At 34.5% G+C, this 17,988-nt stretch overlaps 1 protein-coding gene across 7 annotated transcripts in view; it reads right to left on the minus strand.

Moving 5' to 3' along the window:
• Positions 1 to 17,988, minus strand: part of LOC113521965 (potassium/sodium hyperpolarization-activated cyclic nucleotide-gated channel 2) — a 268,571-nt gene that overhangs the window by 135,397 nt on the left and 115,186 nt on the right. Inside the window, exon 1 of one of the 7 annotated variants that reach the window (XM_052900032.1) lies at positions 17,578 to 17,726. The exons of the other annotated variants lie outside the window; for them this stretch is intronic. The gene's annotated coding sequence lies outside the window, so the exon portion shown is untranslated. Of the gene's footprint in view, positions 1 to 17,577; positions 17,727 to 17,988 lie in introns of those variants that run through there. 7 annotated transcript variants of the gene reach the window in all.

The raw sequence follows: 17,988 nt of genomic DNA on the forward strand, positions 1-17,988 counted from the left end.
CTCCCATGAGTGGAGGCCTGTATTCAACAGTGACAGATAATGGGAAATATGACGATGATGATGATAAATTACAAGGAGTTCGAGAAGGGCAATGTCTAGAGAATGGCCAACCGGGTAATTGCCTAGGGCGGCAAAATTTAAATGACGTCGGACGCCGGCTAACAAACCATTCATTTGCCTTTAATACATTACGATACGACATAATGCAGTGTCATTGTCAAGAACAAATATTATGTTGCTCTTAACGGCGCAGTAACTAGAACGGACCATGTGCACAAGTAAAACTTCAAATATTATCTAACTTTGATATCAAATTGTGGAAACTTTTACGATAACTTTAAATCTGACTACATTGTAATATTTTAATATATATTTCAATATTATTTCTAGTTTTGAACTAGACCAAAAACTGCATCAGATCACAAAATATTTGAGGGCGTTTTAGTTTATGTCTATATACACATATATTAGGAATTTTATAAAATTATGTTTATTGTTTTCGACCATTGTTTCGTCTTTTTCCGGAACTCTTCTTCAGGGGGAGTAATGTGCTTTGTGTTATAGCGTCTCGTCTGGCTCGACGAGACGCTGTGACACAATTGTTGGATACGACAAACATATTAAGTCCATTAAATTCCCATTATACGTACATATACAGTATTAATTAATGTAAACCATTTCTTAAAACTAATCTTAGTATTCATTAATAGAGTCTCAAAAAATAGTACAAGGTATGTACATATTATACTTATTATTATGTAGTGCCGTTAATGCTGATACGGGTTGTTTTTTTTTCGAGAATTATAATATATTTTTCTTTAATTTTTGTTAATATAAAAATATTTTTAGGACAAAGTTTTTTTTAGGACTCTATTAATGAAGATTCCAGTTTTAAGGAATGGGTTGCGTTTATTATCAATCAAATCGTTAACAAGTGAACTACTTAATTGTTATTTTTATTAGGAGTAAAAAAGAAATAAAAGTAATGGTAGTAGTAACTCAGTAGTACTAAAAGTTTTGATAGAGAATCAATAAATTTTTAAACGAAATATCTCAGCTGATAAAAAGATTCCGGTATACAAAAATTACTTATTGCAATCGTGATGAAAATTAATACCTCAGAGTAGTGCAAATCATATCTGTTGCAAAAAAAAAAAAAGAAATTGTCGAAGATATCAAGTAAAAGACGAAAAAATCTTCCTTTTAGTTCGTTATAAATCTATAGATAGTACGACGTTGCATAGTGCTTTGAGCAAAATGTGATGCGGGTATGCAAATAGGTTTATACGGCGGAAGGGTTGTGAAAGAGCCGCTCAAGTGGCACTCCACGGCGAGGCCTTTTGTCTGTAAGATGCTGCTTACGAGGAATTAACATTCAGAATAAGGTTATTGCAGTATCGGATAAAATTGGATAGATTTTTTTGTAGTTTTATTGGCATACTAGTGTTAACTGCGTTACTTCGTACGTGTGGATTTTAGAAGTAAAAAAAACAATGAAACATCTCGCAGCTAGAAGACGTATTAAGATAAAGCGTTACCAGATTTTAACATAGTCCTTCAAAAACACAACTGCGAATACTTTATCCAATTAGCTGCAGTACTTTTTACATGACAAATAGGCAGACAGATAAACACAATTTCATAAAAATATCGTTTTAGCTTCTATTAGTTTTATTAAGATCCCTTATATTATTCCATCCATTAAATCCATTTCTCCGTCAAAGGTTTCAACTTTACAAGGTAATCTTTTATAAAAACTATACAAAAAATTGTTGATAACATTTCTTTTCATAAAAAATGCAAATCATACAATACAAAAGTATTTACATTAAACGTTTACAGCCTTTCCCACTTTGCTGTTTCGTGACGAGTATTTTAACGTCAGAGAGCGACCGCAAAGAATTTCCTTTATGAGATGTGGCTTAGAAATTTCTTTAATATCGTATTATAGAAAAATGTAATTAACAAAAATCTAATATTTGCTTAAACTATTACTGTAAAGGAAAATACAATTAATAGTGATCACTTTTCTATACAAATTTATTCACAGGTACCTCTTTTCATCACAAGTAGACCATGATCGAAAATTTTAATTTTTTTTATACAACTTAGAATGGCAAACAAGCTGACGGCCCACCAGATGGAAAGTGGTAACCGTTGCCTACAGACATGAGCAGTACCTTGGACATAACAGAGTATACTGTTTCGCCCATGATACCCCCATGCGTTGCTATTCCTGAGGGCTCAGGTGTTATTCCTCTGTACCCTGTAAATTCACGCCATATCCCATCCTTCAAACCGGAACACAGCCATGCAAACACAACTGCTTCACGGTAGAAACACGAATGGGACAGGACTTTTGCTTTTTGTATATAAATTATCCTATGTATTTATTTACTATTTTAGGTGCTATCTATCCTTGTACTGTATAATATTTAATTCAAATCTGTTTAGCAGTTTCAGCGTAATTGAGTAACAGACATACAATCTTTTAAATATCTTAACATCTTTACAAGCTTTCTCTTTTACGGTATTAGTAGGACTATCAATTTAATCGATACTTAAAATGGAGAAACAGGTCATGGAGCGAAGAATGTGATGGGAAAAAGCTAGTATTTCATAAATCCTTACTAATATAATAAGTGTCAAATTGAGTTTATTTCTTTGTTTATTATTTTATAGCACTATGAAGTTTGGTATACACGCACTATATATAATAGAGAAGAAGGTAATCTTTTACCCCGGTTTAACTTTTTCTAACTACAAAGAAAATGGCAGCTTGAACCGTTATAAAATTACAATAAGACCAATTGTTCATAAAACTATTTAATAAAATGGACTCAGATTTGGCGAAGATAAAAAAACAAATGAATTGAAAATGTCATCCATTTGAAAGTCGTTTAAAAATGTAACTGCTGGCTATTTATATTTCTGCTAACAATTGGACTAGTAATATGAGATGAAAACGAGGCCATTTAACCACGCTAAAATTAGAAACATCTGGCACTTCGTAGACCATTTAGGTGGGCGGTTACGGTAGGGCTGTAATTGGTAAGGTTTTGTTGCCTGTTGGCTAGTTTACGGCGCTTTTTATGGTAATGCCCAGTGGAATATGTTTACGGGATGACACGGAATGTTTTCTTGTTAAAAAATATGTAAATGTAGAACTAATACGATATATCAAGAAATTTGTATTTATGTACATAGCTGTATATTGTAGTAATTAGTATTAGTGAAATTTTTGCATAGTGCATGATAAGACATTTATCAGAGTCTATAAAATAGCGATACAACCGTAAAGACGTACTTATTTAATTCTCGCCTTACAAGAAATATTCTGAAGCGTTATTCTCCACCTTCAATGATGAACAATGCGAAATTAGTATTTTAAAGACTGTATTGTATTTTTTAATGGATGACCATGAAATGGTAAACCTCGCCCGTGCTAACGGTATATACAGGCAGGGCACCAATGAGAGATGATAAGTGAGGATGAAAAGACAGCTCAGTTAGGCCATCGTGATAAATATACTTAGAATTCAGCACGATTTCCAGATGGACGTCTCCATTACTAACGATCCCTTCCCCCTCAAACTGTACTGTATTGTAGTAGCAGTGAAATAAACCTACTAGTACATAGTACAAGATAAGATATTCATGTAACATACAGTCTGGAAAAAAGATATATTACCGCTTTAGAACAATGAGGTCAACTTAAAAGCATCATCTCTCTCTTTAAAATTAAATTTCAGTTTGTTATACAGCTAAGTTATTATTGTAATGACTAGTTTAAACTAAATTATTTATAGAATTATGTCTATACTACTTCATATTTAGTTTTCGATGATTCTTAATCTTAATTCCTAAAATAATATGTCAGTTTCTATAAACTTCCAAATTCAAATTTAATTTTAGAAATACATTTTGATTATGTGCCTCAAAATAGACTTTACCACAGATAACTAATAATATACTAGTATATTCACTATATATGTATCTTTATGGTTGGCCTTTTACGAGATACGGAGATCTGTGGCTGGATTATGTATAAGACTATTGTTTTTTTCAATAGGACTTAATTGGGGGGAAAAGAATTGTTAGTAATAGAGACTAAAAATCCCATTGCTAGCAATATACCTAACCAGGTCGACCTCCACGCGGTTTCCCCTAGAAACTATCATGATTAATTCCTGATGAATTCATCATGATGGGCTATCTGGCCTGTTTTCATTCTCATCTATCACCCTTCACTGGTGCTCCGCCAGCGTATCCCGTTAGCGCAGGCAGAGTTACCAATCCATTTTCATCCAACAAAAATAATAGGACTTAATTAAAAAATAAGCAAATACAAACCGCCCGCTCTGCTGCTTAGTGAACTTTTAGTTTTCCCCCATTCAGGTGTAACTGAAACAGTCAAGTAGTACTTCCGCAATCGATAAATTGTCATGTTTAATTTGGTTGCCTGTGAAGTAAGAATTGTTGAATAACATAATTTACATAATACAGCCAATACTAAGTGTATTGCTGACTTCTAGTTTTCACACCTTTCTTTCTACGTATTATTTTTATTTTCTCATTTCAACCTTTTGAAATTTGACACACATCTATTTTACCTAAATAATTTAATATTGTATAAAAAGTATTAAAAGGTACATATTTTATTTATATTTTTCGATTACTCTCACTTCGTCCTAGATTTGATTGGTACTGTAAAAATTAAAAAACTGCGGTACACATAATTTTACGGTGGACTTTGTCGCACATGTAAATGTAAAAATAGACATCGTAGTATTTTTGAAATCCTTTAAACTATGATAATTATGTTAATATTTATTATATGTTTATGGATAAAAATATAGGGTTAAAGACTTTTTAAAAATTAGGAGACTTATGTGGAACAGGTAAGTATTCGGAATATATTTCTACTAAAGAAAAATATTATCGACTACCTGTTACTTGGTAATGGGCCGGTCACATAGCTCGAAGAACCGACAACCGATGGGGAAGAAAGGTTCTTGAATAGCGACCCCGTACGCACAAATGCAGTGTAGGACGACCCCCCACTAGATGGAGTGACAACCTCAAATGGAATTAGTGGATGCAGGTAGTTCGGGAGCGTTCCTTATCACTGTCTATGGGGGAGACCTATGTCCAGCTGTAGACGGATAATGGCTGAAATGATGAAAATGATAATGACCTTTTATCTGCTATGACTAGGATAAGTTCACTGACCGGGTTAAAAAGTAGCCTATGTCTTTCTCTATTCCATAGCTTGTATACCAAAATTCATTGCCACGGTCAAGCTACTGAAGGGCCACAAGGTAACAAACAAATAGATTCACTTTCACATTTATAAGAAAGAAAAATAGGCGAAATTAGTATTATCGTTAACGTATCGAAATAGTAACGCAAGAGAATTGCAAAATCGCATGACGCTAAATATAGACGGGTCAATATCGCTGACGGTCGGCGACGCCGCGTCTGCGGTGCCTGAGCCCGCCTCGCCGCTCCTAGTCTCCTGTGTAATGCCTATAACCAATGTTTCCCCTATAGCCTATTTTTCGAACTTGTGAACCTTGCCAAGGTTCTATTATAAGATGTAATATATATATCAGAGGGAGACTTTGTACATAATTCGTTTGTATCATCGTTAATGGGTACCTTGAACCCGCACGTGTGGAACAGATCACTCAACCCTGAGGGCCTACCATGAAATATTTTCCGAAACTTCGGAGCCGAACGAAACATCAATTTAATGTTAAAATTACATAATACTTACCGTTTGAAAATATTAAAAATATGAAAATATTATTCCTTGGAACTTTTATGGTAGGATTTATGACGAACGAAATCTTAAGCTCCATTTACTGGCCCGATTTAGGTGTGAACAAAAACACGAAATTGAGTCCGAAACTTCGGAATTTCATTTCATGGTAGGCCCCCTGGGCACTAATTCATGCCGTGAAGCAGTTGTGCTCGTAGGATTGTGTTTCGGTTTAAAAGATTAAGATATAGTATTGAGTATGCTGTTTTTTGTAATTTATGCATAACACAGTAGTCCTCAGGAATAGCGACGCATGAGACGTATTATAGGCAGTACAGTGTAATCTGTGATGTCCAAGGTGCTGTTGAAAATTTTAACAATTTATTATTTGCAAAAAAAATATATTTATTTGGAAATTTATTTATTTTGCAAATTTATTTATTATTCATATCTATGGGGGACGGTTACTTCTTTCCATCAGGTAGGCCGTCAGATTGTTTGCCATTCTAAATATTATTAAAAAAATCTGACTTCTACGATGTAGGTATAAGATATATGTGTTAGCTATTCCAGAGAGTAATCAGTTTCCCTTTATAAATGACGGCAATTCATCGTTTAGAAGTTCACGTAATAGAATGAGATGGTAACGTCTAAGGTCTTATTTTTTCTCTTACGAACGTTAACTTAAACGATTCTATCGATGGATTCTTGTGCTACTTGTCTAGGGTTGCTTATAAATCATTACTAATATTATAAATATGAAAATGAGTTTGTCAGTTTATTATCTCTTGGCGCCTTAACGGCACAAATAATGTTACTGAAATTTATATATATATATATATATATATATATATATATATATATATATATATATATATATATATATATATATATATACGTACTATATGAGATGGAGAACGAGATAGATTACTATTTATCCCGATTAATCGATATATTCCTGTCACGCGTACGATATCGCAGTTAAAAAATATCCACTAACTTTTAGACTTATTTATTGATATTAACAATTCAATAAATAAGTATAAATGTTAGTAGATATTTTTTATCGGTGGCTAACTAAATCGACATGATTGGCGACGGGTGACGTCATCACGAAGAAAGTCCTAAGTGGATTTAAATAAAACATACGTATCATCATCATCATATTAGCAATCAACTGACTATACGGCTAAAATATACCTGTATATTAGTCCAATATAAATACTGAAAGGAATGTTGCGTTGGTTTGGTCATTTGGAGAGGATGGATGAAAGAAGAATTAAGAAAGAGATTTATCGAGCAAGAATGAATGGAGATGTCAGTAGGGACCGCCTTACACGGACGTATGTCGACCAAAAAGGGGACGTGCTAAAGAAGGGTCAAATTAAAAGTACCCGTAACCGGCGAGCGTGTATGAAAAGATTGATGAATGTGGAAGAAGCGAAAGAGGTTTGAATCGAAGCATTTGGCGTTCCATTGTTTCTGCCTACCCTAATGGGAGACAGGCGTGACAGATATGTATGTATGTATGTATAAATACTGGATTATATTTTATAAACATCGAGAAATTTGTATGGCATGTAAATAAAGAATTCTATTACTAGTGTAGTATAATGTCAGAATAGTAAATATAGTTTTATTAATTAATTGTACGATAATGGATAACATTTTTTATTACTTGAACAATAATGACAACATGCAATGCCATATTAATACTAGGGCTGTATTAAATACAAGTTTCATGATTTCTCTTTTTTTTTATTCGTCTATAGACAAAGTTAGTTGTTTTTTATAGATAACTATTATATATATTTCTTTATATATAATTTTATTAAATTTCTTATTATTCTATAACTGTACTTGTGTCCTCGTCCACGTAGCCGAGTGGTCTACTATGAAAATAAATTCCGAATTTTCGGACTCAATTTCGTGTTTTTTTTTATACCGAAATCAGTAAAGCAAATGGATCTTAATATTTCGTTCATCATAAATTCTACCATAGAAGTATAAGGGAATGATATTTTTAAATTTTTAAATAGTGTTTATTATGTAATTATTCCATACAATTTGAGTTTCACTCGGTACCGAAATTAGAGAAAACAATTAATGGTAGGCCCTCTGATTAAATGGTATTCCTTCTAAAAACTAAACAAATATTAGATGAATATACTAATATAATTATGTTAGATAATTTATTACTTGATTTCATGAATGCCTAAATGAATGCTCGCAGTAAAAATATCTATAATTATTTGTTAAACAAATTATTATAGATATTTTTCGGTAGCTCAGGGGGTCTACTATGAATTGAAATGCCGAATTTTCGAACACAATTTCGTGTTTCCATTCATACCGAAATCGGGCCAGTGAATAGAGCGTAACATTTTATTCGTCATAAATCCTACTAATAAGGTCCAAAGGAATGGTATTTTAACATTTTTAATATTTTTAAACGGTATGCATTGTATAATTTTAACATATAATTTTTGTTTCGTTCGGCTCCGAAATTTCGGAAATCATTTCATGGTAGGCCTACTGATTACATAAATCTACAACATTCATTTTTATTTTCTTCTGTACAAACGAATTATGGTAATGTTCGCTCCATAAATAGATATCCGAAATTGTCGCCGATGTTAATATAATTTATTTATTCGAATTGAACTTATTCAAGGCTATTTGCTATTACAGCCTAAACAAACAACTCAGTTAATTCTGTAGAATTTGGCCTTACAAATTGTTTTAACCGTAATCAACATATTATTATATCAATGTAAGTAAATGAATTTATGAATAGTAAAAAAATTATGTATTCAAGAAAAAACCTACGAGAGCAGCTATTATTCTGGTTTTCAGAATATTTGGTAGTTCTATTATTGAAACATTTCTATCTGATACTAAGTCTATGTAAATCGACTAACTCGCCAGTAGACATAGGCAATATCAGTACATCTCTGATATCTATATATTGGGTTCTTGTGGATAGAACGATTGAAAAAAGGGTCATCTCCCATTTTGTCGTTTCGATATCGCCCATGTCAAGTGGATATTTATGTGTTACTTCGATCAGGTTTTTGATTTCAATATTGAATAATAAATATTAATATATCTATTATTGCTCGCATATATATGTGTATAACATACATATCTGTTACGCTTGTCTCTCATTAGGGTAGGCAGGCGTACAATGTATACATATATATGTATATTACACAGCCCTACCCAACAGTGAAGGTAAACTCCTGTGCCATGAAGTATTCAGGACTTCAGCAAAATAACAACTAATTCAGTAAGATAAAGCACTTTTTCTAGTTGAATTACTACACGACCCTTATAAACGAGGAGAAACAGAGACGAAAACAGATTAAACAAATTACAAGGTAATCACAGCACCCATTACTAGTATGTAACACTCATCGAAAAGTACCTTACGAGTATTTCGCTTTCACTTCGGTTGTAATCGCGTGCCGGCCTTGATGTAATCATTAAATCAATATTTGAATTCAGAACACCTCGGAGGAAAGTAATATAATACACTAAAATTGAAATGTGTGGTCATATTTCAGTATGGAATTCGAAATGGTTTATAGCTAGACAGTGTTATTTTACATGCTCAGGTACGTAAGGTAATGTAATCTGAGATTACATAGTACTGAAATAATATCGAATATATAAACTCCCATATTTAGATTGTTACTGGCATTAGCATATTACATTTACAGCACATGTGTTGAGCATTATGTGTAAATGAATAATGACACGGAAACATTTTTTTTTAATGGATTATTTTATTATTATTAATGAAATGGTAATCACGTTTGCACACTGGTAACACTACCATTTTTCATACTAGTACAAACCAGTAAACGAAAATAAGCGAAGTTTTTTTTAATGTTAATGACAATTGAATGGTAACCCCGCCTGCGCTAACGGTATACGCTGACGGAGCACCAGTGATGGATGATGAATGAGATGAAAGGGCAGGTCAGTTAGCCCATCGTGATGAATACATCAGAAATGCAGTACGATGGTTTCCAAGGAGGACCACATGGAGGTCGACCTAACAGGGTATATTATTAGCAATGGGATTGGTAGTCCGCATTACTAATAATCCCTTCCCCCAATAAGCGAAGTTAAGTCAGTTAGCTTATCAGCATACCAACCGTTATCTGTTCACTGCTGAACATAGGTCTTTCCTATAGTCTAGATAGAACGACCCCGTTCCCTATGGCAATTTACCATTGGGTTAACTTTGCCAATAGTTGCCGTGCTTCGCAAGCGGGCTGGTAATCGCAGTTTGGCTTTTGATGATGTTTTAATAGGGATGCTGCTGCCCAACCTTCAACCATTAAGTGCCCTCGGTCGCCTCTTAGGATACCTATGGGAAAGGAAGGGGTGGTCCATTCTATATCGGGATCAAACGGCAGTTGGCCTATCGTGATATTTTTTTTTGATGGATGAAATGGTATCCCCGCTTGCGCTAACGGGATACGCTGGCGGAGCTGGTGCTCTGGTGTGAAGGGTGATAGATAATAATGAAAACAGGCCAGTTAGCCAATCATGATGAACTCATCAGGAATTAACCATGATAGTTTCTAGGGGGAACCGCGAGGAGGTCGACCTGGTTGGGTATATTGCTAGCAATGGGATTCTCAGTCTCCATTACTAACAATCCCTTTCCCCCCTATCGTGATATATTAACAAGGAATTAACTAAGGTGGTTTCCAGGGATGATCACATGGAAGTCGATCTGAGAAGTTATACAACTAGCAATTGGATCGCTAATCCCCGTTACCATCCCGTCCTCCTTATGACAAATATGTACTTGTAATATAAAGAGATTAGAAGATACATAAAACATTACCTACTATCATGTATAATCAAATCCAGCTAAGAGCCGGACTAAGGGAAGTAGCTACATTTAAAAGCCACTAAATGTACCTGTGTAGCGTAATTAGACTGACCCTATTCACCGAAAATCACTTGTGATATCAAATAATTTTTAACCCATTAACTCGGCCTGTGTTGTTGTGATGTATCGATGTAAAGCATATTTTATTTATTGAGTTAATTCTGTTTTATTATTAGCTTTTACCCGCGGCTTCGTCTGCGTGACCGGAATATGTTTACTGACTGGAATAAAAAGTAACCTATATATCCTTTTCCATCCTATATAATACCAGAGGGAGACTTTGTACAAAAGTCGATTGCTTAGGTACCTCTGTCCCATTTGTGTTTCTAACGTGAAGCAGTTGTGTTTGCATGGCTGTTTTTCGGTTTGAAGAGTGGGATATGGCGTGAATTTACAGGGTACAGAGGAATAACATCTGAGTCCTCAGGAATAGCAACGCATGGAGGGTATCATGGGCGAAACAGTATACTCTGTTATGTTATGTCCATGGTACTGCTCATATCTGTAGGCGATGGTTACTACTTTCCATCAGGTGGGCCGTCAGCTTGTTTTCCATTCTAAGTTGTATAAAAAAAAACATGAATACTATTTATGAATATTATAAAAAAATTATGAAATATAAAGCAATGATACAAACTCACTTTCAGACATATAATTTTTTTTTATAACACAGGGGGCAAACGAGCATGCGGCTCACCTGATGGTAAGTGACTACCGCCGCCCATGGTCACCCACAACACCTACGGTATTGCAGGTGTGCTGCTGGCCTTTTAAAAAGGAATATGCTCTTTTCTTGAAGGTTATGTTATAAAATATTAGTAAGTATTACAATAAATTTGTATGAAGCGTGTTGAGTTCCAGAAATCTATATCACATTTTATTTGATAATAAGACACAAAGAATTTTGTATAATAGTGGTATAATTATACCCTTCTATATTCTGTGGGAAACATATATAGCGACGTATAGGTGTTATATATATAATATATATTATAGACAGTACAGAAGATTCTGTGATGTTCACAGGTAAAAATATATAAAAAGGTGTGGTACAATTGGATGCGGTATTAACAGTTGCCTTCTCGAAGATCTAACTTAAAATGTGGTATGTTTTAACACACCATTTGATTTGGATACCGACATTTAAAATCAACGTGTACGAAGTTGCGGACAAAAGCCAGTCATATAAATGTAGCTACATAATCAAGAAGGCATTAGAATATTATAGGCGGGGACGTAGAGCGCATTCAAGTGCTTCGTAGCCCGTAGCAGCTACGTGACGGGCCTACGAGACGCTACGGACGGATTCAATGAAAGATGTTGTCGACATAAAAATGGGAATTATTTGTTTGATATACGATCTTGTTATATATAAATTATTTGTTTCACCTATTATTCTGTCTATCTATATATCTATCTTCACACTACGTCCCTTGCGGGGTAAGCAGAGAGAACCAAGTAACAAAGACGTTTATCCTACATCCTGATCCTGGTACATACATCCAGAGTCTACAAAGTAACTTGTTAAGTTGTAGTTCTTATAAAGATATTTTCTTTGGAGTGCAGTCCTCGAAAGTAAGTGGAGTCTTTGAAGGCAGAAAATACCTTTACACGAACAGTATTTTAAAGGTATCGACCTTGATTTTACTCATAATGATATATGACTAGTTTTTATCAAATTATAAAATGTAGTCCACGCCCTTCATCCTTCCAAATACTACGTGTATCTCGAATTTCATGATGATGGGTCCAGCCGTTGAGGTACCAAACCAACAGATAACAAACAAATAATCAAACCTATTTTACAGAAGTCGACATTCGAACACTTATAAACTTTTACATTTATTATATTAAGTAGGATTTCGAGCTGCTGCCGTGTGGTCCCCGCATAAATGAAGACACCCCTTCCTTTCCCGTGGGTGTCGTAAGAGGGGACCAAGGGAACTTAATGGTCGAGGGATGAGAAGCAGCGTCTCTCCTAAAATATTACCAAAGTCTGACTTGGGTTACGATACTGTCTGCCAAGCGTGGTAACTCCTAGCACACCTCCTTTATGGGGGAGGCCTAAGTTCAGCAGTGGACAGTTAATGGCTGATATAATAATATAAAATAAAAAATAAATAAATATGTTCTTCTGTAAAAGTTGTTCAGTTTCACATATTTTCTGTTACATACAGTATATATAATATTAAATGAGCTAGAAACAGTAACCGTACAGTAACAATAAAAAGTAACCCTCGCGAATTTCGTATGGAACTTAATAATCCAGCGGGAGTGCTAAGTAGAAATAATAACAGAAGTCTGGAACTAATATTAACATTGTTTTCCAACTCCAAGTCGCTGGGTCTTACGTAACAGTCGTGTCGTATATATGCATACATGCTTACATACATAAGTATATTTATAGAAGTACTAACTTTTACACGCGATTTTGTCTAAATTTAATTAACCAAATTTAAGTCGTCAAGGTACCAACAGGATAACAAACTCACTATTACATTTATAATATTGGTAAGGATCTAAAATTATATATATATATATATATATATATATATATATATATATATATATATATATATATATATATATATATATATGCTCGTATTTTTAGCTTAGAGCCTAACTAGAGGCAGAAAGTCTCAAAGCGGGGGATACGTTTACGTGAGACGACTGAATATAAGCCTCCCCTTTCCCGCCTCCCCCTTTCATTCCGTGAGACTTTTTATAAAAAATATCCTTGTAGACTAAATGAATATTTAGTAATGGAAATGTCTTACCTTCGGATGTATTTAATTATTTCTATACCTGTATTACAGTAGTAATGGATTCGTAAACAGGTAAAATTGTATATGATAATGTTTATGTAAATATTTCTTTATGTTCCCCATAATTTCATGATCTATTAATAACATGGATCAAAATCTGAAGTAGTTATCGCACTGTAAGAATAGAAAATATAAATTGAAAGAACATTTTGCATCTTTATTAAAATAACTTTGCTCAGTTCAATTTTAATTATAAACAAATAGAAAGTTGGAAAATCTATTCAGAATATATGTGTGTAATTTTTGGACTGCGAATGTAGCTTGTAAAATAATTATGTAGTAGATTGTTTTATCTAAAAAGAAATATAACAAAAAATAAAGAATACGACCTTTATTTTTTCCTAAATGCAATGATCCAATGTGGTCCTTTGGCTAAAAAAAAATAAGAAATCTGCCTCTGTCCATCACTACATGGATATTATATACAACATAAACTTATGTAATATAAGTACTATTCATTTTCATGTAATAAATAAATACATCTTTTATATATATGAGAATATCATCAGTGTACAAGGTGATTTTTATGTAAAAAGAGGTAAACCGATGGCAACTACATATTCAGGAAAGTCTACCACTATTAAAAATTCTAATCGCGTAGAAGAGTATATTATTACAGCCATTTTTAGTAGCATAAATAAGTATATGGCGGCTGTATATCCACAAAGGAGCGTATCAAAATTCAATCTGAACGGCATTACATAAGTGTATCGATTCGTATATTTACTCGTAGCTTCTATTCGTATATCCATCATATATAGATATTTGCAATTCATGAATTCTTGGAGAGAGAAATAAATATACACGAACACATTTGTGCCATGTACGAGTAGTATCAACAACAGGGAAACCTAATTGTGTTTCTAAGTAAATAAATAATGCTGGCAGTATTGCACAGTGCCTAGTATCAAATTATTTTTATGCATAAATATTTTGTTTATACTATATGTATATTTGACATATACAAAAGAAAGTAGTTTTTTATATTTTTTTTTAATTATGTACATAATACGATACATAGAAAAATTTAGACCATTCAACAGTCATTTTAATTTCAACCGTTAACTGTTCACTATTGGACTTAAGTCTTCCCCATAAAGGGAGTTTGCCAGTAGTTGTTACGCTTGGCAGGCGGAATAGCGATCGCAGTTAGGCTTTTAGAGATATTTTAAAAGGGACGTTGCTGCCTATCTCTTCTCTCTACCTCTATCATTAACTTCCCTTATTCACCTCTTACGATACCCACAGGAAAAGAATGGGTGATCTATTCTATGCCGAGACCATACGGCTAGACCAATATGAGTAGATGTACTCTTTATATACAAATGTTTATAGTATGTAGGTAACTAAGCTCCGATACTCAGATATTGAGGCAGTGTGTTTTTAATTTATGATAATGGAATGGTAACCCCACCCGTGCTATGGGCATACACCGGCGGGGCACTAGTGAAGAATGATAGGTGAGGAGATGAAGTAGGTCAGTTAGCCCATCGTGACGAATTCAACAAGAATTGTTCACGATGGTTTCAAGGGGGAACCACGTGGAGGTCGACCTAATAAGGCATATTGCTAGCAATGGGGCTGTCAAACTTCATTACTAACAATCCCTTTCCCCCCGAGGCAGTGTGTTAGACCACTACACCACTTAGGGGGTCAAATCATAATGCAGTAGTAGAAGAGTAAACATATAATTTGACGTCGACATTTTTTATTCCCAAGATGTCATGAGAAGTAATATAGTACACCATTAATATAAACAATAGACTAACAACGTCTTGTTTGGATAAACAAGGCGAATTTAACGATTAAAATTTGTCAAAATGTTTAGCTAAACGTTGCACTAAAGATCCGAACATATAAGAGTATATGTTTCAGCCAAATGAGAGTATCAAGGATTTCATGAAATACCACAATAATTTGTCATGTTTTCTTGCTGAGAAAATCTAGTCAGCATCATCATCATATCAGCTTTTAACTGTTCACTGCTGAACATACGCCTCCCCCTAAGCAGGTTTTGCGAGTAGTTACCACGCTTGGCAGACGGATTGGTAACTGCAGTTTGTCTTTGGAGATATATTAAGAGGGACGCTGCTGCACGTCCCTCGCCCTACCTTAGTCGCCTCTTACGACACCCACGGTTAAGGAAAGGAAAGACCATCCCGGTCTATTATTATTTAGGGAAAATCTAGTATTATGATTAAATACCACAAAAAGTGATCAATAAGTTGTTTAACTGGAAGCGATGTCTTTTAAAGATAACTTTTTTTGCTCTATCTTAACTTTTCGTTGATCCATTGCAATCTTTCGTAATTTCCCTTGCCTTATAATATTATTTTATAGATCCTTTAACTATGATTCTTAATAAATTTCTCAGTGTAATAAAGTAGGGGGTAAGGGATTATTAGTAAAGGGAGTTTAACTGACCCAGGCCGACCTCCACACGGTTCCCCTGGAATCCATTGTGGTCAATTCTAGTGGAATTCGTCACGATGAGCTAACTGACTTGCTTTCGTCGTCACCTATCATCCCTCACTGATGCCCTGCCAGTTTATAGACCAAGCTGGGCTACTATTCCATTATCACCCATTAAAAATTCCAATAAGGTATGTATGTGGTTATACATACACCTGAAAAATAGTCATAATAATTCCCTTGTTTTTGTAATCAGGTAAATGTGATTAACGACTGATTTTGATAACAAATTATTATGACATATAGATAGTTTAATCCAGATATAAATACACTTATCATAATTATATACTTATTCTTCGACACTGACGTACCATTTATTCATATATAGAAGACTGGTATATGGTACTGCTCATGGCTATAGGCGACGGTTACCACTTTCCATCAGGTGGACCGTCAGCTTGTTTGCCATTCTAAGTTGTATAAAAAAAAGTCAGAAATTTTACTTTGAAAATTACTAAGTGTGCGAAATTCATTTTGCGCTTATTTGCTATACGTAGACTTTAATTAAGATGTTACCTTAGATGTGTCTATGTGCTATCATCATTCGAAATGCTACTTTCAAATAGCTATACTTGCTTATGTGTTTCGGTTTGAAGGGAATATGATAGAAATTACTAGATAAGTACATAAGACCTTAGTCCTCAATAATGACAATGCATCAGCGTCACAATGTATTTAGTGACGTCATTGGAGAGGTGGCGGCCCCTTTTTATAAGGTGGGTTGTTAGCTTGTTTGTCATTTCAAGTTGAATAAAACAGTGAGGCCAGTGCTCTTAGCAATAACAAGATCGTGGAAAGAGATATCTTATATATGTATGTCATTAAGATGGTAATAATATTATGAATATAATAATGAATCACGTGATGTGCATTAATAATTGACAATGTAAACATCAATTATTTATTTAATCTAAACATAAATGCACAAACTACAACACTAAGCGCAAACTTTGTCCGAGGTGGCTGACATTCAAGCGCAAAATAAAACAACATTTGTGGGATAATATTTATTATGGTAGGTAGGCATTCGTACATCCGACGACAAACAGCTGACTGGGACCACAGCTCTAACGGGAAATGAGGAAATATGAAATGTAAAGCGGAAAAACTGAGCAGTTGGCATTCACGTAGGAAAAAAACAAACATAATAATAAAAGAACTCAGAAAATAGATTTGACTTTGCAGAGACGCTTTTAGCTTGTCTAACCACTTTTTGTGTAGCCTCGCTCTTTGCGATTCATAAAGTCCAACATTTGCAGATTTCTTTTCGTCAAAATATGATTTTTCTGTGTGAGGCTACTTTTCATTTTCTTTTTACAAAGTTGTGTGTGCTTTATTAGCAATTTAAATACTAAATTAAGTTGTTATTTTCTCATATTTTTTATTAGAACACATTATATTTGTTCTGAAAAAAAAATTCGTAAACAGTATCTCACTATTGTTTGCGATGGTTGTAAGTGAAGTTACCATATAACTAGTATAACATTTAGTAAGAATTCGGTGAGTAAACAAAAAATTGAGGGAATGATATAACAATATGAAGATGACGTAACAGAAGCTTGCAAGACAGTGGGTGAAGAGATAGGTAGAGAGAAGAGACGTACAGATGGTTGTTTTGTTCGTGATCATTGTTGTCGTGCGTAGGTTGCGAACCGGAGCGCCGCAGCCGCCAGATGGCGTGGCGCGCCGCCACCAGCCGCGCGAAACCGTGTCGAGCCACTCTCGGGAGCGCTACGCGCGCATCTTCTGCCCGCGATCAACAAGTCTCGCCGACAATCGTTCGACTAGTCGGCAAGTCGGTGTCCCGATACCCACCCAATGCTCACCATACGACCCGAAGACAATTGGGAGAGGATAATCAACAAGTGTTGGACAGACAATACTCAATAAGCACAAAAGTACGTCTCCTACGGCGGCTGAGACGTACGCGAGCTCCGTTACACAGTCAAAACTTAACAATGTTTCTAAATAACGCTTAACGACACTACGAGCAAAAAGCTAGCCTAAAACGAATA

This window comes from Galleria mellonella, unplaced genomic scaffold (genome assembly GCF_026898425.1).
Source record: "Galleria mellonella isolate WM207_F2 unplaced genomic scaffold, CSIRO_AGI_GalMel_v1 utg63, whole genome shotgun sequence".
NCBI classification, from domain to species: domain Eukaryota; kingdom Metazoa; phylum Arthropoda; class Insecta; order Lepidoptera; family Pyralidae; genus Galleria; species Galleria mellonella.